The sequence below is a fragment of the Euprymna scolopes genome, chromosome 5 (assembly GCF_053919585.1).
Source record: "Euprymna scolopes isolate OS-2025 chromosome 5, ASM5391958v1, whole genome shotgun sequence".
Lineage (NCBI taxonomy): Eukaryota > Metazoa > Mollusca > Cephalopoda > Sepiida > Sepiolidae > Euprymna > Euprymna scolopes.
Genome location: NC_136486.1, coordinates 44,766,799 through 44,775,349, shown reverse-complemented (window position 1 = coordinate 44,775,349; position 8,551 = coordinate 44,766,799). Strand labels below are relative to the sequence as shown.

At 33.4% G+C, this 8,551-nt stretch overlaps 1 pseudogene; it reads right to left on the bottom strand.

Moving 5' to 3' along the window:
• Positions 1 to 7,320: 7,320 nt before the first annotated feature.
• Positions 7,321 to 8,329, bottom strand: LOC145276575 (protein FAM200C-like; annotated as a pseudogene).
• Between the last annotated feature and the right edge of the window lie 222 nt (positions 8,330 to 8,551).

The following is an 8,551-nucleotide window of genomic DNA, read 5'->3' as shown; positions in this document are numbered from 1 at the left end:
TGTGGCTTCTTACTTTACGTGCTGGAAGATGCCGATGCCAAATTGTTGGAAGTTGAGTTGTAAACGAGATATTACATAATTGTTAATTCTAACGAGGAGCATAACAATTTGAGCGTATGTGATTTTGTTTCAAGATGAATGCAATTAAAGGGAGACCAGGGATATAAAGAACAAAAATGGGGTGCGGGCATCCTGGAGGTTTTCTAACGGTAGATTTCTCCCCTCTTTCTACTTTTTTCTGATCTACTTTCTATCTAGCTTATTTTCATTTCCTCTCTTCAACTACCTCTCACTTATTGTTTACGTCATCGCGTTACTCTCATCACTCCTTTTTTCAGTAACTTCTTATTTATGATATTACTCTCTTTCGCACACTGAATTATTACATTCATGCTCGTCAAAATATGACGGTCATAACCATATTGTGCAATTCCTTAGCGCTATGACAAAACAATATTCTTATCATTGTTTTCACTCTCGACTATATATCCGACACAGTAAGACACAGTTTATCAATCTAGAACCACCACATCACTCTATATAAAAGCATATAAGATATCAACGGATACACGCTCGAGTCAAAACACTGAAAAGAATATGTTGTTGTCCTAGCGCTAATAATCACATATTCTAAACAAGGATTGTTCCAACAGTAAGGCCTCCTATCTTTAATTCAAAACTAAAACGTTAATAAGAACTAGAAAGTCAAGTGTACACCATTAAAACGAACGAAATTTTTTGTGCCCAACAATGCATTATTCTTACAAAGTCATCATCATCATCAGTCGACTATTGCCAGACTCTTTTGATGCCTCGGTCGTAAAAGTCCGGAGCGACTCACATCTCTGTCGCCACTCTCAAATCGACGAACCCATCTCCTTAGAGTGCTATCATCAACTACATTAGATTCGTAAACGTACAACAGACGCCGCTGCATAGGTGCCTATTCGATAGTTTCTGTATGAAGATATTCAATGTCACATAGCCACCTCTGACGCACGTACATGACAGGGACTCTTTCTTAGAGTCTCGCAACCTTGATATCTGCTACAAGAAATTAGACTCTCACGTCGTAAATGGATGAGTTAAATAATAAAAACAATGCAAAGTGCAGCTTCTTTGATCCATTCGGGCGTATAAAACATAAAAGGGACTACTTTTGGAAATTCCTCGTATATATATGTACACACAAAAACACACACACACACACACGCACATATATATAATATATATAATATATACATATATGATATATATAATATATATATAATATATACAATATATATATTATATATATAATATATATATCTTCATGCTTCTTCTTTCTTTTATCTATCTTCTTCTATCTATCTATCTTTTTTATCTTCTATCTATATACATAAAGTGAACTCATTTTCCCCGTGTGATTTTGACCTTAATAGGATTAAAAATCAGCAGATTTCATGCAGATGTGATATGTAAAAACTGCGGCACATTATCTGAGGTGTGTAATAGGCCTATTACCTCTACACTTGCTCGATAAACGTCCATTCCTATATTTTTTCTGGTGAGAATCCACTTCAAAAATCGGTTAGATTTTATGGAAGTTGTAAACTCTTTTCTCTCTATTAAATTCCTCCTTTTCCCGCTCTCCATTTACACTGCTGCTTGATCGTTCACGAGGGACTTTTACGGACGCCCACCGTTTACGGGTTCATTAATTGCTTACAAAAACTGATCTGCTTCCTATTGCGGAAAACGCACCACTCTTACTTATACGTTGTTACAATTTATACACTAAGAAAGAAAAATACATTACTTACACATTTCACACATTTTTACACTAATACAAACAAATTACAAATATATTCTTTCCATTTTATTTTTATTTATTTATGTTTTTAGGAACCATATATTACATCATTTCCGTTATATTTCGTTTCGTTCCGTTATATTTTTCTGTTTACACTTTTCCTAGCTTACTGGAATGTTTGACATCGTTATTTTTATATATTTATTTCCGTTCCATTTGATTTCGTTCAGTTTGACTTTTCTTTTTTTCTGTTTACGTTTTTACGAACTTTCTGGTAAGTTTGACGTCGTTATTTTCTTTTGTTTTGGGGGGTTTATTTTATTTCTGCTCCCACAGTTAGCAAAAAAAAAATTCCGGTCAAAATAATTATACCATCGTAATTATCGCATTTCGTAATCTAAGATATCAAATTAACACCTAAACCAGGCTTAGTTTTACGTTATTCACATTTTGACACTAAGACAAATATATTACTTACTTTTACGTTGTTCGCAGTTTTACACTAAGAATACACACAGATTCTTTCCAATTTTTTTTAAACCGTGAATTAAATTATTTCCGTTTTATTTCGTTTCGTTCCCTCAGATTTTTCTTTTTTTCTGTTTACATTTTTTCGATCTTTCTGGAAAGTTTGACATCGTTATTTTTTTTTTTTCTTTTTTTTTTTTTTGTACAATTTACTAATTTATTTCCGTTTTATTTCGTTCGATTTTTCTTTTTTTCTATTTACATTTTTTCGATCTTTCTGGAAAGTTTTACATCGTTATTTTTTTCTTTTTTTTCTTTTTTTTTTTTTTTTGGTACAATGTACTAATTTATTTCCGTTTTATTTCGTTCGATTTTTCTTTTTTCTGTTTACATTTTTCCGGGCGTTATGGAAAGTTTCACATCGTTATTTTTTTTTGGGGGGGGGGGGCTCAGTTTCCAAGTTAAACATTGTTATTTTTTTTGGGGGGGGGGGTACATACAGTTAAACCTTTATTTTCCGGTCAAAATAATTATACCATCGTGATTATCGCATTTAAGAAATGTCAATTATCAAATTTTCACGAACATCGATTCGGAACAAATCAAACTATGACTGATTTCATATATTTTCCGAAGATCATACTTACTCAATTTCAAGATGTAAACAATGCATACGAAATGTTAATGGATTTGATGACTTATTTCTGTTAATATAAAGAGGTTCTGCTGAAATAAAAACATTTCAAAACATTGTTATTTACAATGCTACTCTAAATTTTTCTAGGGAATCTTTTTTTTTAATCAAAGGTCATTATCAGATGGTAACTACTTAATGCTCAAAATAGCAACTACTTAATGTTCGAAATACCAAATACTACATAGCCAGTAAAAATTCCTCTCTACTAATATTAACAAATATATTAAAACTCCAATTAGATTTTCTCATTTTTTATACGATCCCGAGCAACGCCGAGTAGCCCCGCTAGTATATAATATATAGTATTTTTTTTTTCATTTTACGTCATAACACGTTCTTCATGCAAAAAAATGTAAGTTTGGCGCCGTACATTTATCATATACACATAGAGGCTCAGCAAATAGGGAAAAAGGTGGATTCGTGGTTTGTTTTGGATTTCATGACCGGCAGGATATTTTAGCTTACACTGATGATTGCGTAAGAATGAAACACTAAGTGTCTGTTGGTAAAAATGAATAATTACTATATTTTATTATGATTATCAAGCCTCATTTAAGAATACTTAAGGATGGGCATTGTTTCGAAATTATAACTAAGACAATCGACTAGCGTATATGCAATGTTTACGAATCGTTCGTGTGATCCCTCTATAGTATCATTGAGTTCGCTCGAATTTAGCGTTTAAATATTCTTTATTCCCTTCATTCCCTTAGCAATTGTTTGGTGACCCTGAAGTAGAGGGTCAGCAAAAGGGACAAAATGTTGCTCTGGTGTGATTTCGACTTTCATGACCGGCAAGAATTGTTCCTCTACACTGACGATTACATCAGCGTGAAACACTAATGTTTGTAAATATAGATGAATAATTATTATTTGATTTTAACAAAGGTCGATGATAGGACTCAACCAAAGAGAAAATTATATTTGTTTTATTCTTTATGTAAATACAGTCATATCTTGCTACGATGTGCAGACTGTATATACACAAAGAATAATATATATATTGTATTACTTCAAAATTAAGTGAAGACTACAAATTGTAAGACTTACGTTATCACGAACAGTCCTTGGCGCCCTGCCATGCGTTTAGAAAATGCTATGTATATGTTATGGCGTGATAACGATTTATCCTATTCTGTGACTGTATGTGCCAACGTGGATGGAATCAAAACTAACAAGAGGAACCAATAATCTATCTGTATGGTTCCTCTATATGCAATGACTATAATAGTCTATAATCACGAAATAATGTAGATCCACTTATCCTGTCCTGTATTAAGGCGACCACAAAGTATATTTTGGTTTACGTTCAAGAATCGAATAATACTCGCATCCCTTATTTTGTCTTTTAGTCCTCACATTAGAGGAGCAATATTTCTGACAAAGAGAGAAGAATTGCTGTTTTCTGTGTCGGAATCTTACACGTAGCATTGGCAATGTTTTTTTAACATTAAGTAGTATTATTTATTTTTAGTTTCTTACAGCAAGTGACTTTATGCCTTATCAGGAGCGATTTCTAATATAAAAGTTTTTTTTTTCTCCTCAAATTAATTACCGAAAAAATTTAAAAACGAACTTCTCTACATTGTCATCATTCTGGCAATCAAATCAAATATTAATAATTTTCTTTGCTGATGTTAAGTATGTTCCGGCATTTTCCTAGTAGTAAGATCAAGGCTTCACCTTTTTCTTCAAGAGGATTTATTCATCATCAGTCGCATGCGGCACCATTATCTAAACTAACTAGAAGGGATACCAACGGATAAGGTTTTCATGCTTATGTAACGTCTACGAGGATTTCTATATTACTGAAATAGGGTAGATCAGGGTTTCCCAAACTTTTTCAGGCTGGCGCCCCCCTTGGCTTCCAGATAGACTCGTAGTGCCCCCTACCCCATAAACACAAGTGAGCTTTTTTTTTTCCAAAGTGAAAACAACAATATTATACACTAGCGGGGGTACCCGGCGTTGCCCGAGTGTTTGTTTCCGGGACGAAGGGGAGTTTTAAAAAATGTTATGGTAGATAAGTAGGAAGGATCAAACCCGGAGTCATGAGTAAAAGTAGGAAAATAAAGTGTGAAAAAAAACAAAAAAAAAACATCTGCAACGTTAACAGTTCGGCCACCAAGAAAAGTCCATTCCAGTTGTTTAGGAAAAAAAAAAAAACGACTACGGTAGGTCGGCGCGAACGTGAAAATATAATGTGAATTGTCCAGCACCCTAACCACTACGCCACAGAGCACTGCAGCTTAGTTTAGTGATTTTAAATAACTTCACATGAAAGAACTACGAAGCCAAACCGGTGTTCTCTTCTCAACTGTTCCTTGTGAACGATCTCCAAACGGTGTTAAGTGGTGGCAGGGGGAGGAGGAATTTATTAGCGAGAAAATATTTTACCACTTCCATTGATCTTAACCGATTTTGGCCGTGACTTCTCAGCAGAAAAAGTATAGAAATCTAAGATTATCGAGGAATTTGAGAAATAATAAGCCTATAACACACCTCAGATATTGTTCTGCCGTTTGTGCATATTATATTTGCATGAAATATCTTGATTTTTAATCCTATTAATGTCAAAATCAGACGCGAAAAATGAGTTCATTTTATTTATATATATATATATATATATATATATAAAATAAATAAATAATAATAATAATAATAATATATATATATAAGATAAGAAGAAGATAGATAGATAGAATAGAAGAGAAGATAGAATAGAAGAAGATAGATAGAAGATAGAATAGAAGAAGATAGAAGAGAAGACAAAATATGTATTTGAAAAAACAATGATGTAGTATACAAGCTCGACTTCGTTGGCTTGTAGATATTTTATTTGATCTTCACTACACCCTTAATAATCACATACAAGCATTTTTTTTCAAACTGAAAACAATATTAAACACAAAATTTGCTTTTCAAAAATAATAATCAATCTAATAAACCATTTTATTTGGTCTTCACATTTACCCTTAATTTACACAGGCAACTTTTTTTTCTTTTTTTTTGGGGGGGGGGGTTGAAAACAACAATATTAAACACAAAATATATATTTCAAAAATAAATAAACCATTTTATTTGGTCTTCACAATTACCCTTAATTTACACAGGCAACTTTTTTTTCTTTTTTTTTGGGGGGGGGGATTGAAAACAACAATATTAAACACAAAATATATATTTCAAAAATAAATAAACCATTTTATTTGGTCTTCACAATCACCCCAAAACAAACATACGAGCATTTTTTTTAAATTGAAAAGAACAACATTACACACAAAATATGTTTTTCAATAATAATAATTAATTTAATGAACCATTTTATCTAATTACCCCAATACACACATGCGAGTATTTTTTTTCTTTTTCAAACTGAAAAAGAATAACATTAAACACAAAACATGTTTTCAAAAATAATAACTAATTTAGTAAACCATTTTATTTGGTTTTCACAATTACCCCTAATGCACACAATGCGAGCATTTTTTTTTCAAGTTAAAAATAACAATATTAAATACAAAATATGTTGTTCAAAAATAATAGTCAAATGAATAAACTATTTATTGTGTTTTCACAATTACTGCTAATGGGATGGGTGTACTTGGTGTAGGGATATTATTTTCTCCACATCAGGTTGGAACTCACTAAGAAGAAGACGTAGATTCCCACGTTCAGTAATTCTAAGTCTGTTCCTTTGCTTGGAAAGAAGCAAGGCAACCGCACTGAAGCCCCGTTCTACCAAATATGATGTTGGAAAAGCAGTAAAATATATCTTCACCTTGTTCCATAATAGTGGATAGAAGTCAGAGATTTTTTTTTTTTGTAGCCAAAAATCTTGATATGATTTCTTAAACTTCGGACTTAGCTCAATGTCATTTTGGATTGAAATTAATTCTTCCTCTGCCTCGCCTGTTTCCTCATTGCTGACATCTAAGAATGGATTGATTACCCAGTCTGGTATTTTTAGCAATAAAAGATCCTGAAATCTTTCAGACATGTCTCTTTGCAACTCTTCTAAGTGAGCACAATACACTTGAAGGTCATCATCTGATATGCTCTTTTCTTTATCCAATTCACAGAGGCTTGGAAACTGGTAGAGTTAATGACGGGCTAAGTTTCGTTTGAATAACTTACACTTAGACAGGAAGGTGGAGATAGCAGATTTGAATTTGATAAGGTTGACATCATTTCCTTGCGACTGCAAATTAACTTCATTGAATTTTGTGAATATATCTGACAAATAAGCAATGTCATCCCTGATGTGTTTTTGATCATCACAGAGCCCAGTATTAGAGTCTTGGAAAAATTCTACAACTGTATCAAACAAAGAATAGAAACGTTTCAGGCAGTTTCCCTTTGAAAGTCATCTAACTTCTGTGTGTAGCAATAAACTTTCAAACTCTTCATCATTATCAATGCAAAGCTGTCGAAACAGTCTGGAATTGAGAGTATGTGCCTTGATCTTATTTACTGCTGTGATAACAATATTCATTGATTTGTAAAGTCGACCACTTAGGTTTTTTGCTACCAGATGCTGCCTGTGGATTACACAGTGCACTGTAAGCACACCAGGTACGGCTTTTTTCAAGAAACTGATGAAGCCACTATGACGACCTATCATGGATAGAGCTCCATCTGTTGCACATGCAAGAATGTTAGAAAGTGGGATGCTTTTCTCTTTGAAAAAATTCTCAACAACATTAAATACTGACTCTCCTTTAGTGTCTGTTTTAAGTTGTCTTGCAAATAACAGTTCTTGAACCAACTTTTCATCTTTGACAAAACGAACATAAGCGAGAAGCAAAGATTCATTTCCTGGTAGAGTGGACTCATCTATCTGCAAATTCTGTTGCAGCAAGAATGTTGCACAATGTTTCTTCAATGTTTTCAGTCATTTCATCTACTCTTCTTTGAACCGAGTTATCAGTGAGAGGTATAGCTTTCATAATTTGATCAGGTGACTTATGTGCAACTGTGTGCAGAACCTCTCTTACTGCTGGCAGAATGAGTTCCTCTCCAATCGCATGAGGCTTACCAGATCTAGCAATCAGCAAAGATATGTTGTATGAAGCACGCAAACCGTCAGTGGATTGTTGTGAAGTGTTAGCAAACATATTTCCAATAGTTTTTCGTTTCTGGAACTTTTCTCGAAGTGACTGAAAATATGCTATGTTTTTGTCTACTTTATCAGAGTGTATTTCTGTCAAATGTTCCAAAAGTCTCGAAGGTTTCATGGCTTCATTTGAAAACACTTTCTCACACAGCAGACACATAGGTTGCTGTTGGTTCTGTGGTGCCGATACAAATCCATATTTCAGATATTCCACGCTATACTGCCTACACTTCTTTTTTGCTTGGTGTTGGGTTGCCATCCTTTATTCTGGAAAAAATAACATTTAAGAAATATATATATATATATATATATATATATATATATAAATGCTTAACACAGAGTACATATGCAATACATACAGGTAAAGGTAAAGCTTAGGTGTGTGTGGGTAGGCCATGTCTGTATGTGTGTGTATATGTCTCTGTGTGTGCATGTGTGTAGGTGCGTGTGTATATGTCTGTGTGTGTGGGTGGAGGGAGTT